Source organism: Lissotriton helveticus, chromosome 7 (assembly GCF_964261635.1).
Source record: "Lissotriton helveticus chromosome 7, aLisHel1.1, whole genome shotgun sequence".
In the NCBI taxonomy this organism is placed as follows: Eukaryota; Metazoa; Chordata; class Amphibia; order Caudata; family Salamandridae; genus Lissotriton; species Lissotriton helveticus.
The window spans coordinates 1,398,346,190-1,398,360,836 of record NC_136068.1 but is presented as its reverse complement, the minus strand read 5'-3'; positions in this window follow the sequence as shown (position 1 = coordinate 1,398,360,836).

Sequence of the window (14,647 nt, the reverse complement as noted above, 5' to 3'; positions counted from 1 at the left end):
GGAAGAGCTTACTGGAGTCTACGTAGTGGGAAAAGCTCCACTTTATTCTATTGGACAATAGGCAAGCGATTCCCCTTTTGCATGACCCATACTAGAGGGGGTTGCTGCCACCTCCAACACAAAGTAGTCTTTCCCTACATTCAGTTTGTCAATACACCATGTTTCCTGGATGCAGATTACGCTGGCATTCAGGGAAAAAAGATACAGTCATTTTTCAGGATTGTTATTAATGCCAGCGGCATTCCAGGAAATAACAGAAAAAAAGCTGCTAAAGGTGAGAAAATAGTCTTGGGTTGTCTGTCACCTTGGACGACAAGGCACCAGGTAACCAGTTCCATTGCTGTTCATTCTCAGTTATACCCCTGTTTATTGTTATTGTGGGGGGGATAACATGTGTAACTAGCCTTTTCGTTTTTGAGACACGAATCTTTAAGTCATCAAAAGGCTGAGAAGAACCGGCTTGACCCGGGCCCCTATAATAGCCATTCTCATTGTGGTTATCAGCACATATGGCTGTAAAGGGCACCACGTCAATCCCCTGGCTCTGGAAAGTTTCTGCTTTATTTAATATAAGATTCGCTATCAGGTTTGAATAGAACCTTACCCTGATAAATGACATAGACCCTGTTCCTAACATTGTTACTAGATCAATATCACTTGATTTGATTAGTTTTAGGCCCTCGATTTCCTTACAACATTTCAGCAGAAAAGATCTATTCAGTACCAAATCCAGGTCAAATAGTGGGACAAAATCCAAGATCAATGAATCAGTACGGGTTTCCATCATCTTATAGACAGAATTTTGACCAGAGACTACCCTTTCTGCCAGTGTATGGAAAGAAGGGGCAGTAGGGTTAAGAGAGGTTGATACCACAGGGACAGAGTTTCTTACTTCCACTGCTGGAAAGAGGACCATGGGCCTTTCTTTTTCTACGCCCAGTTCTCTCGAAATTGGGTTAGAACAACTAGTAATGATTTAATCGGTAATAGCAGAAGGCACCAAAGATTCAGATGACAACATAATTGAGTCATGCCTCAAAGTTCCGTTATCGATCTCAACCCTAAGGGGGGAGGAATTATAAGAAACTTGGGAATCCTCAAAAAGTATTTGTCTCTGCCTCCTCTTTTTAATTCTACGGAGAGGCTTCCTCTTTTTTTTTCCTTTATGCTTTCTTTGTTTTCCCACTTTTTCCTCCAATTCCAACCCCTTAAAATCTGGATCAAAAATGGGATATAATACCTTTTCGGCATTGACATCTGGCAATACAACACTATTTTCCTCTAAAACAATACCTGGATCCAAACCACTTATACAATTATAAGCAGACGTTTTAAAAGTAGGGCATAATTCCTTCATCACAGGAGCAACTAGTGTATTCTCAGTTGACAAACAAGGTGCATTAGCTGGAGTTGTTTCAGGAAGTGTTGTAGTGGGAGGAACTAAACCGCAGCTTTTTTCTGAGGTTTTTGATAATAAAGCCTTTAAAATTTGAGTAACAGATTCCAATACACAATCTGAACTACCCACAAATTTACTCAGTAACGTTAGAATTGAGGATAACAAATGTTCCAAGGAAATCAGGAGTTCTGATATAGGTTTCTCTGATGATTTTATACTAGGATCATTAATCACCTCAATCCCCGTTATATTGAGCATTGGACTTTTTGACATATTAGTCTGAAAGGAAAGATCTTGGGAATCGGGGGAGGGGGTACTACTATAGAGATGAAGACCAGAAGGGGTAGCGCCAATTGGGGTCTTTACAACATCTAGTAGTATCCTAGGTTCATCTACCAGATAACGTTCACATAACTCTGGGTCAATGTCCAGGGGCTGTAAGTCTTCGTTAGTAACATCCCTCAGCTTGGAGAGGTATAATGTGCCATTATACGAGGCATTTACAGATGATGAAGGAGCCTTGGTTTTTTGGGAATTATCTGGCTTAGAGGCTGAACAGTTGACATTCTCAGAGAATATAGAGGGAGAAGATAAAGCACCCAAATTAGAGTATAAACTTAAGTTTAAATTTCCCGATTCCACCTCCTTCAGTGATTGATTGAGCGATGGGTTATGCGATGGAATTAAGATGGCGCCCTTATTAGAGTCAGTCTTTTCCGGGGGCACCTTATCCACCGATTTCTCCCAAAGCTGAAATATCTGATTTTGACCCTTCAATTGGATAGTTGAAACATTCTTGTTTCGAAGGGGGTTGGATCTGGTCTTAGCCGACGACCTTCCCCCCAACAGTCTCCCAGATCTAAGCTTTTTTGCGGTCATATTGCAGGCTATATCAAGTAGTGAGGGGGGAAACTATATACAATGCCAGTGATCAGGTTAAAAAATGTTCGATAATGAATAACAAATACAAAGCGACGCGAAGCCGATGGCGCGCGTCTGTTGAGTCACAAATAATGCAGCAATTGGCAAAGTCTATACAAGATGAATGGATTACAAAATAAAATAATATCTAATAAACAGATATTAATAAGTGGGCCCAGCCCAGCCTACTTCAGCCACTGAGGGCCACAGAGGGCCCGCTCTTTGTCCGGTCTTCGTTCGCGCTTCTGTCCGCGCGCGTCCCGCGTTCGCGTCAGATGGCGGAACTAAGTAGGAGGAGGAGGGGGCGGGAAGAGGCACCAGGTGCGCGCGATGACCAAGCGCTAGCACCTCTGGGCCTCGCAGTCCCGCTCCCGCTAGTTGATTTGAGCGCCTCTCTCCCTCAGCAGTCCGGAAGATCAGAAGTGGAGCACACGGGCTCCCAAGTCCGCACAAAGCACCTCGAAGCAGAGTAGTCCTCGGCGTCGATGTAAGGAGCACAATTCCTCAGTGAAAGTCAGATAAGAAAAGGCAAGCACTGCGAGCGGAAACCACTGTCTATATAAACTTCTCTGCCATACCCACAAAGCCTTGTATGGGGAAGGGCTGGCCTATCTCTATTCCAGAATAAAGTCCTACCACCCAGTTAGGAACCTTAGATCTTCTAATACTGCAATGGCATCTGGTTGTATGACAGAGGTATGCATGGCTAAACCCCACGTGTATCTACAATGCTGCCCGAATAACAAATGCAGCTGAACAATTCATTCCTTTACACGCATGCCTTTGCAACGCAATTTTGTGGTAAAGGCATGACTGGTAAAGGAATGTGTGGTAAATATCACAACCCAGCCTCCCAGACCTGAGTCCTAAAAACTACCCGACCACCCGAGCACTAAAAATTACCCTGCCCCCCTGAGTCCTAAAATCTTTCCTGACCCCCTGTGAGCCCTAAAAAATATCCCAACACCCTGAGCCCTAAAAACTATGCCAACCCCTAAAACCTATCCTGATCCCTACAAACGAACCCAACCCCTAGCCCTAAACACTACCTCAAACCCCCAGCCCTAAAAACTACACTGACCCCTGATCCCTAAACACTACCCGACACCCCTGAGCCCTAAAAGCTACTCCTCCTCCCCCAGAACATTGACAATAACGCCAACTACTCCCTGAGCCCTAAAAACTATCCTAACCCTTAAAACCTGGCCCCAGCCCCACTTACAGACCAGGTCCTCTCCCGATCATTCTGCTTCCTGTGCCCCTCCATAACCATGCATATATAAGTTTAAAGCATATGCATGATTAAGGAAAGCATGGGTCCGGGGGCGTGGTTACGGCGCCAACTAAGATGGCCACCTAGAGTGGGTCTTCCGCCGCACCGGGACAAGCTTCTTCTCTTTCCGTGCGCTTCCCGGCATTTGTCTCGGCGCCGGACGTCTACATCTCGCATCCGAATGCGAGACGCACCCGGTGAGCCCTTTTTTTGACAACGAGCGTTTGTTTATGCGCAGTTTGCAGCTGCGGTCCGTTTCCCTCATAACGGGGACGGCTGCCGCCATTTTAGACGCCTCCGTCTTCACCCTCGATATACTGCCGCCTGCTGCTGCTCAATGCTCCTGTACTCCTGACTTTTCTGTTTTAGTCAGGAATCATCAATAATTGTAGCAATTGCCCTGGAGGAGCGGGCCATTTCTTCATTGACGCTCCACTCATCCTCAAAGGGAACTTACAATGATTACCTCATATCTCTGCCATTTTAGAGGTATTTCAGCTTTTCCCTCATAGTGTGTCTTCACAGGATTGCTTTCTTGCTGTATGGACAATTTGTATGACGCTCGACTTATGTGCTGATGATTACTATTACCTTCATTGATGGTCTCTTTGGAAGTTTTCTCTTCGTTATTTACTACAGTGGCTTTGACGTTTTTTGCCATATTTCTCCGGGAATGCATCTAATTATATTTTCCAGTTTGATTTTGCAGTGACTATGCTTTATATTCGCACATATTGACTTTCGCCTGATGACATGTCTTTTTCTTACCGAAGGTCCACTCAGGCTTGCACGTTTACAATGTTTCCAGCCTTGTAAATTTTGCACATTTACTCATTCCCTCTTACAATTTCTGGGACTTACTCTTATGGTTCAGACTCCATTCTACCTAGCAATAATCTAGCCTACTCTATACTGAATTGGAAGTACTTTATCTCCTATGGTCAAGTTGTGCGCACCAAAACTTATTTTTGTGCCCTCTACAAGTGCTCAAGGGACTTCCTCTTCAACTTTGCACACTTCCACCACTGAGATAACAATGGCAGGGACAGCTTCTCATCGTTCTTCCACTACCCTAGCCACTTCCAATAAATCTTTGCCTCCTACTACTTCAACTAAACATCTGAAGCATGATCCTCCTTCTCCTGATAAACCCTCATCTCCTAATTCTACGGAGTTAATTTGAGAGGAAATACGTGCATTACGTCCATTTATTGAGGAAACTAATAAGGACATGCAACTTTTGGAAGAAAAATGGTCGGCAATTGATACCCGGATTACTTCAGTTGAACAACAGGTTTCGGAGATACAATCCAATTCACAGCGCATTTCCTCTTTAGAAAAATCAGTTCTCTCTCTTCAGCAACATCTGAGGATTTAGAAAATAGAAATAGAAGGAATAACCTTCGTATTTATGGCTTGCCGGATTCCCTAGAAGGAGACGACCCGTGACTTTTTCACTTCCTTCCTGCCAAAGCTTTTGGACATGTCACCTACTACTTCTCTCAGTATCCAAAGAGCCCACAGACTTGGTCCTTGCTCAGCTACTTCAACAAAACCTCGCGGAGTCATCATTCTCTTCTTGAAATTTACAGATTTGCTCTCAGTCCTCTCCATAGCTAGAGCCAAAAGACAAGTCTCCAGGTTAGGACAACGTGTATTCCTTTCTCAAGATGTCTCAAATGCTACTGCATCAAGGAGGAAAGAATTTCTGTCTCTTCGCCCCTCTTTATGTTCCCTTGGGGCTTGATATGGTTTGTTCCATCCGTGCATCTTCAAGGTCACTCACCAAAACCGGACATGGACTTTTCAGGATCCTGGTGAACTCAAAAATGTCATCCTTCTTCAGCCCAATAGTGGTATGGATGCCTCCCCTTCTTCCAGTGGCTAAATAGATCATCAATAATGTTCGTTTGTTTTCTTGTTATCTCTTCGCAGCATTCCTGTTGTTGTCTCTTCACAGCATTCCTGTTGTAGTTTCATATTCAATGTATCTTACATATTTTCGTATTTGTTGTTATTTGTATTAGTTTGTTACATACCTTATAATGTACTCCTTATGTTCCCTCTTTGATCTCATCATTCTTCATTCCCTTCCATAGATTCATGCTATTTGTTTCCTCCTTCTTGTGGCCTCCGTCCTGTGGTTTTTTGATGTCCTGGAGCGGTTGGATTCCTACTCTTCGAGCGTTCCATCTTGCTAAGTGTCGTCATTACCCCACCTCCCTCTTGTATCTCCCTCTCAGGTATGTTTTTTGCAGTCGTCCTCTGGGATATGTACTGTATCCTCTTTCTTCTCCCTCTTTGCATTTCTGCAAGTTCTTCTCCTTTTTCCCTCTTTCAACTTTCCCCTTTATTAAAAGTTTTTTGCTGCTTTTCTTTTCTCTTCTCACTTTTTTTCTTTTTTCGGCTCTATGATGTTTGCATGTCTTTTTGCACTTTTTGATGTTATTAGACATATCTCGTTTATAAATTTAGAGCTGTTTCTTGGAATGTAAAAGGTTTTATTAACCCCATTAAACGGCAAAGAGTACTTTCTCACTTATCTTCTTATACTCCTGATATTGTCCTTCTACAAGAGACTCACCTTACTGAGCTTGAACCTCAAATTAAAAAGGAACTGGGTTGGTACAGTCTTATTTTCTCCCTCTATCAACAAAAAAAATGGAGTTGCTATTTTAATTCATAAAAAATTGAAGTGTAAAGTTTTATTGGAAGAAAAAGATGCTGATGGTAGATGGATGTTGGCTAAATTACTAATTAATTCAATTCCTTTAACTGCTTTTAATACCCATGGTCCTACTCAACCTGATTGTTCTTTTTGGCCCTTAATTACGGGCAAATGTATTCAACACAAAGATAACTTATTCCTTTTAGGAGGAGATTGCAATCAGATTATGGATCCATTTCTGGATCGCAAATCCTCTGTTCGCTTTACCCCCTTCAAACCTCACAAACAATTTTTGGATACCATCTTACAAGCATGTCTTTCTGACTCTTGGAGACTCACACACCCAGATACTTTGGAATATTCCTTTTTCACTCCTCCTCATGCTTCTTTCTCTCGCCTAGATTATATCTTTCTCTCTCCATCCTTATCTCAAAACTTACTGTCTTCTTCTACCGAACCCATTATTATTTTGGATCATGCCCCCATTGTAACGGATCTTGACTTACTTCCCCCTCATCCCAAATCTTCTCGTTGGCGATTTAATTGTGCACTTCTTACTGACCCTAATTTTTCTTCTTCTTTTCGTTCTTTCACTAATTAATTTTTTCAATTCAACTCTGATCCTAATACTCCTTCTCATATCCTCAGAGATTCCTTTAAAACTACTGTGAGAGGATTTATTATCGATTTTGTCTCTAGGAAAAAGAAACAATTTATTCAAAAATGTAAATTTTCCCTTGCACATATTAAAAAATTAGAGCATCAATTCTACACCTCTTCTGATAAATGTATGTCACCATAGCTTTTGCGTACCAAAATTGCTTTTAATAAACTCACCACTGATAATGCATCTTCAATTCTTTTTCGCAGTAGTGCGCGTTACTATGGTGGTTGTAACAAATCTGGAAAACTCTTAGCTAACTATCTTAAGTCTCATAAAGCACGCACTTCTATTGCATCCATCTATTCTTCTGACAATACTCTTCTTCATACAGACAAAGACATTCTTGACCAATTCTAATCGTTTTACCATCAATTGTATACTCCGGAAGCTCCCCCAACTCCCTCTCTTATTCAATCTTATTTTGAAAAACTGCCCAAGCCCTCTACCTCTCATCTCAATTACTCCGACCTTGAACTTGATCTCTCATTGCATGAACTCTCTACAGCTTTGTCTTCTCTCACTAAAGGTAAAACACCTGGCCCTGATGGTTTTCCGGTTGAATTTTACCTACATGTCTCCAACCTTTTATTGCCAAACCTCCTGTCACTTTTTAGATCTTTTTATTCTTCTGGCAAAGCGGATGGTTCCTTTCAGAATGCCACCATTTGTCTTATGACAAAAGATGGTCGTGATCCCAAACTTTGTAAAAATTATCGTCCAATTTCATTAGTTAATGTTGATTATAAACTCTTTGCTAAATTAATTGCTCTACTTTTAGATCCATTTATGCCTCATATTATTGGTAAAGAACAATGTGATTTTGTTAAAGGGCGACACACCTCTGATAACTCTCGACTCTTTTTAAATGTCTTGAATAAGGCCTCATCTCTCTCCATCCCTTTGGCTGCTATTTCTGTTGATGCGGAAAAAGCATTTGATAGAGTAGACTGGTCCTTTTTGTTTGCTTCCCTAAAATGGCACAGCTTTGGCCCCAAATGTATCTCCCTCATATCTTTGTTATACTCTTCGCCCAAAGCTTCGGTTCTCATTAATGGTCAACTTTCCTCATCCTTTACCCTTCAAAGGGTAGTACGTCAAGGCTGCCCTCTTTCCCCGCTTCTTTTTGTATTGGCTCTTGAACCTTTTCTATCCTCCATCCTTAATAACACTTCCATTTCTGGTTTCCCCTATGGTGATAACCAATTAAAACTTTCTGTATAGGCTGACGATATCCTTTTATTTATTTCAGACCCAGAATTATCTATCCCCCCTTTATTGTCTGAATTTGAAGCATTTTCCCTTGTCTATGGATATAAGATCAATTCTGATAAAACAGAAATTGTCCCTCTGACCAAATTTTGTCTCCCTCATCTTTTTTCCCCAACTGGTTTTATCTGGAACAGCACAAAGATAAAATACCTTGGAATTTGGTTCTCCAATTCTATTTCCTCCTCCATTAAATTAAATATGTCCGCTGTTATTTCTCGAATTGATCGATTGTTTTCCTCCTGGAATCCCCTCTTTCTCTCCTTGTGGGGTCGTCTTGACTCTATTAAAATGATGATTGCACCTATTCTTATTTATATCTTTTCCATGTTACCTGTGCATAATCCTGCCCTTTATTTCAAACGTATTGATTCTTCTCTATCAAAATATCTTTGGCAAAATAAAAAATCTAGAATTTCTCTTATAGCACTTCGCAAAGCTAAATCGAATGGTGTTAATTTTCCAGACTTCCGTCTATATCACAAATCCTTCTCTCTGCGTCAGGCATCATGATGGCTCTCGTGAGAACATTCCCCCTTTTCTCCTCTTTGGCTCCACATTGAACAAATATTATTACTACCATTTTCCTTTCAAGAAGTTTCACGCGTTTCCACCAAATCTCCTTCTACTTCTCTTCCTTTGTTTAAACATACTTCTTCTCTTCTAAAGCCTTTGATTTTTCCTTTGACCATTTCACGTGATTCTTTTCTACATTCACCCATTTGGTATAACTCACTTATTCTTTTAAATAACAGGCCTATTTGTTGGACATCCTGGAGATTAAAGGGTATCATATGGGTCAATCATCTCTTTGATGATCTGTCGCCTTGCTCTTTCACCCAATTTCAACTTAAGTTCCGTTTTCCTTGTTCTTTTCTACAGAAATACAATATTCTAATGGAAATAATTCTTGATCGTTATTATTCTCTTCCTTCCTCCACTCACTAACCCCCCATCTCATCTCCTTGTGGTACTTTCTACCCTTCTTAAAGCTTCTCTTATTTATAGATTATTTTCCACTCCTAACCCTGATCATGTCAAAACCAAATTGGAGCTTTCTTGGGAAAAAGATCTGGATTGTACCTGGTCGATTGCTCTCTGGGATAAACTATGGTCCAAAATGTTGAGAGTCTCTCGATCTGCCTCTCTTACTCAATCTTTATTTTTTCTATATCATAGATTTTACCTTTCTCCTCTTTCTCTATCTCGCTTCACCTCCTCTTCTGACTCTAAATGCTGGACTTGTGGTACCTCCGATGCTGATCTTCTACATCTCTTCTTTTTCTGTCCTTCTGTATCTGCTTTCTGGAAACAGGTCTGGTCTTACATTTCTCATATTTTCACACTCCCCGCTCCATACTCAATCCACCTTCTTTTTCTAGGCAGTCTTTCAGATTCTTCAGATTTCCCTCCACACTCACATTGTCTTTTTGATCTCATGCTTGCACTTGCGCTTCTAACTGGAAGTCCCTTACGAATGTTTCCATATGTTGTTGGTGGAATTCTTAATGTCATTTTCATAGACTTGATGTTGCATTTGCCTCTTCCTGTAAACCATCTCGCAATGTAGACCTTTATTGGTTACCTCTTACCACATACCTAGACCAATTAGCTCAAAAGAAACCTACCCCTCTCACTTCAGAAAATGTTAAACCTCCTTGAAGGATTTTACTCTCTCCTTCTTGTTTTATTTAATATTATTTATAGTTTTCCTATACTGCAATGTTTTTATATACTGTATATTTTGTATTATTGCCTATACCATTTATTTCTTTGCCGATATCTTCTATAGCATTATTTTGTTATAGCATTACTTCTCATCCCTTTCCCTCCCCATTTTCCTTTCCCTTTAAAATCCCATAAAATGCTTTTCTTTCTTTGTTATGACATTAGCACTGTTTTTGAATTCAGAAATGACTTATTACACATGTATCTCCTTTTGCTGATGTCATATTGATGTTTCATATCATTACTCTTCAATAAAGCTTTCAAACACAAGGAAAGCATGGTTCCGCTTGCAGGGAAATGGCACGTGTGGCTCATCCCACGTTGTAAAGAATGTTTCCCCAGGCATGTTCTCGTCATATTCTAATGACCTGAAACAGTGGCTGCTCTTTTTCCTATCTGTCTCCAAGTCACTGGAATATATTGCCTACCCAAATTCGTTCCTGTCAGAATATTATAACTTTTAAAAAATTGCTAAATCATGATTATTTTAAGGTTTTACTCAAACACCAACCTTTTCGTTTAAAACAATAGCACTGGGATACACCTGTGGGAGTGAGCTGCTGCGCTCTTTAAAAATTATTAACATAAGATAACATTACATAACAGAGCATAAAATAACAACATTATTTTGTGGAAATTGGCTACGAAATCTTGTGGGAATTCACCAAATGCCATGATAAGGGTGTTGTCTATTTTGGGTGTGCCTGGGGATATAAACCACAACCATCATAGATTTGTTTTTATAACTGTATCGCTTAAAGAATGATAACTTCAGTTGTGCACTCCAGAGCCTAAGAACTGAGCCCACCCTCAGCATCAGGACCTCCAACCAGCTTCCTCTTTGGAGCCTTCATTCTGCCCAATAGTTGTGTGTGAAGTGAACAAGGAATCCCTGACTCCTGTTGGGTCAGAAATTAAATCACATTTAATGCCAAAGGCATTCCAAAAGGAATGCTTGTATGGTACAACAAGAGAACCTAACTTGCAATAATCCATTGGTTCTGCACCTTCAATTGGTACCGTTTTAAGTGCATTGAACACTGTTCTTAGTGAGTAAAAAAAAAAATAGAAGCATACAAAGTAACTATAACCTGTTGTAGAGACTTCAATTACATCTTTGCAAACTACTAATCAACAACAGTCTTGAACAATTATAGAAGACAAAAATTCATGTTACTTCTATATATGTGCAACATATGCATGCCTTTCATTAAAATGAGTGTCTTTAATAAACTCCAGATCACATAAAGCACACGCCATCGTCGTGGCATTTCAGACATTCATGGCTGCTGATAATGCACCCTTCGCACATTTTTTTTTCTTAAAAATTCTTAAACCCACATAAATAAGTAGCCAGGACGTTCCAGTATTTTATGATTTGGTTATTCCATTTCCCAGGCTCAGAGAAGTCCATCCCTAAGTAGCTATCCAGGTTCAAACTTCTCCAGCCATGGCAGGTAATAGGTGTACCTGCAGGGTGGTGACGTGGGGAGGGGGAGGGGCAGGGTGGGGGTAGTATTGAATGGATTACGGACTTTAACAGGTAAATAAACATATAAATAAATAAAACGAATTTCGTTACGCGCACTGCATCGCATTTGGTGATGCAGTGCACACAACGAAATTCGTTTTATTGATTTATATGTTTAATTATTTGTTAAAGTCCGTAATCCATACATTACTACCCCCCGCCCTGCCCCTCCCCCTCCCCACATCACCGCCCTGCAGGTACACCTACTACCAGCCAAGACTGAACTTTTCTGATAGATGAGTCCTTCTCTTCCACCAATGTATTGTACATGCACTTTGAGACATTAATCACCAGGCTTTTTTCAGAGTAACATTTTTCAAAACATAACAGTTTAATAACACTGCATAATCTCCATGAAGGAGTAAAAGAGTAAGGGGCATATTTACAAAAAAAGTCATGTAGCACAGCAAGTCACCTTGGTGCACTTCATGACAGGGAAAGGGCAGGAATGCGGTATATTTAAAAGAATATGATGCATTCCAGTCCTTATCCCGGTGCTGGCGCTGTGTTGGCTGATGAGTGCCAAAGCAGCACCCTTGCACCAAGGTGCAAGGGTGCCTGCATTGAATGCAGGATTGTTTTTCGGCAGAAAGGGACATCTTCCTGCACAAAAAGAACCCTGAGAAGCAAATTCCTCTTTCTATATGTCCTTCAGAATGCAGCCCAAAAAGAGGAAGTAACAAGGAGAAATAAAGATATTTATCCTTGTTACGCCTTACCTGGGGAGGCATATCTTTTTGGTGCAGTCCAAAGTTTACCAGTTCTGGTAAATCTAGGAGTGCGTCAAAAACCATGGGAGTTGTGTGGGAAAATCAATGCAATACCCATGAAATACCTCCCTGATGCAGAGGAAGGCAGCGCAGCAATTTGAAATGTGTTGCTTTACCAGTGGCGGTTTCTCTATTAGGGCGTCGGGGCTCCGCCCCCGTTATATTGCTGGATGTCATTTATGAAAAATACCAATGAATTACGAGCTAACAAAATCAATGCCTTGAACGCGAGGCACTGTATGCCCAAAACTCACTCACCGATCTCACCACTACAGTGTTAATTGTTATGACCTCTCACCTCACATGACTCACCCTGCCCTGTTGTTTTCTCAAGCAAGCAGCCTAGCCTAAGGCTACGTGTGTGCCGACTGACAACTTCACAGCCCTGAAGGCTGTGATGTCATCAGCTCGGCAAAGACCTAGCTGCGAGGCGCAGTCTCCACCACCTAATGGCCTGGAGGTGAAGTTAACCCCGGGCGTTTTGAATGCAAGCCCGGGATCGCTAAACCTCCACGTCAATCAGGGAGAGTGGAGCTTGTCACCACACCCTTTCCCAACTCGTTACAGGGCATGGGTGGGACCCCTCCCTGTGACAAGTTGGGAAAGGGTGTGGCAGGCGGGAAGCAGGAATTGAGTCTGCGCAGACTCGACCACCACAGGCGTCCCGCGCATGACCCTGCACTCTGCAGTGACTGTGGAAATTGCGGTCGGAGTGCATTTTTTTAACCTGCGTCACCATCGTCATTATTTACTGCAGTGCCAGGCCAGCACTGATTACTTTGCAGTATTGCCTCCTTGCTTTCCGATGCAAACAGCACCGGTTTTGAAACTTGTTGCTGCTGCCTCCTGCCTGCCAGAGGGTACTAGGCCGGACTGCCTGCTGACGTGACGTTGTCCACTCAGTTCACAAGCTCAGGTAAGACCCAGGCGGGCATTTCCATTTTTCAGTAATACCACCAAGTAGGACGCTTGGCTCATGCTGTTGGCACACAGCGCTATCACTGTCATGTAGGATGCTGGGGGTGGCAATGGTGTCACTGTCTCCTGTGAAACACAGTCAGGGCCGCTTTCATGTTGGCCAGACCGGGGTGATAGCTGTGTCTGGGTCATCGTGCTGGGGTGCTTCGGAGGTTCTGCGGTTGAACAACGAAACCTCCTATTTCTCTGAAATTAGATGTCATTTCCCACTGGAATGAGAGAATAGTTTCTGGGAACTCGAGGTCATGGTGCACTGGACGCCTGCCCCTGGATATGTGGAAACACACTAATCCGGAATTCCTTAAATGTGGGAGGGAGAAAGCACGGACGTCATGACAAAACATTCACTAGTGACTCAGTTTCATCCCTGGACGCATATTGTTGTTAGGTCTTCGGCTCTCTCGTGTAGAAACCTGATGAAACTGTTCAGTGGGCCTGGTTCACGAAAAAAAGTGTCATGTATGGGAGAAGTTCTATGAATGTATTTCCATGCTTTTAAAAAAATCATAAAACAGTATAATAGTACGAACAGAAAGCCATAGCGAATGCCGGTTTCCAGGGGTACTTGTTGCATATGATTTTTTTAGGTTGTCTAGTTCTACTGTATGCAGTTGTGCATGGCGTGCATTTCTGCACATTAGGAAGGGCTGCCCAGCCTGCCCAATGTAAAAAAAAACATTTTCTTTCTTTTTATTCTCCAAATTAAAAACATTTCCCCACTGAGGAAAGCTTTCCTCATACATTCCCACCAATCCTCATCGAGATCTGCTTCTTTTCGTATCCTCATTAAAAAGAACAGTGTGAAGACGTGATTTTGTCTTCGGTACCCCTCTCCACTCCCTCTGTACAGAGAGGGCCTCTCCAGGTCCCAGTAATTGCGCTTCACAAAAACAGTGCTCGAGGATTGTTTTGCCTAGCGCATTTCTCCATTCTCCAGTGGATTTCCAAATAATACATTCTACAGAAGTAGTCTTCACCCTACTCGCCGGGTTGCTATTATCGAGAAATATACTATTAAGTGTGCTTTTTCACCAGTAAATGTGGTAGGAGAGCCTTCCTTTTAAATACAGCAGTCTTCTGTATCTGTAAAATTGCAACTGGCGTCTCATTTTTCAAAGTAAGTCGTTGTTCACATTTATGAAAAGGGGAGTATAAATGTGGGAAATACTGAACTGTGGGGATTTAAACCACAGCCTACGAAAAGCCTGGGACAAAGTCGACAGGGGAGGCATGAGCAAAATCAAAAGCTTAGCATTAATTTCTTACCATATATAGGTGACCTTGAATAGCCATTCCAACCATGGTAGCTAATGTGTTATGCTGTTAGGATTGCCGTGGTGTAATGCTGCCTCCGATGCGAAACTGCAAACAAGTTGTGTGATGTGTTTGGGGAACTCCAACTCCATAGTGATTTCAGAGAAAGTCTTCAAGAAAAGTGAAAGTTGTGGT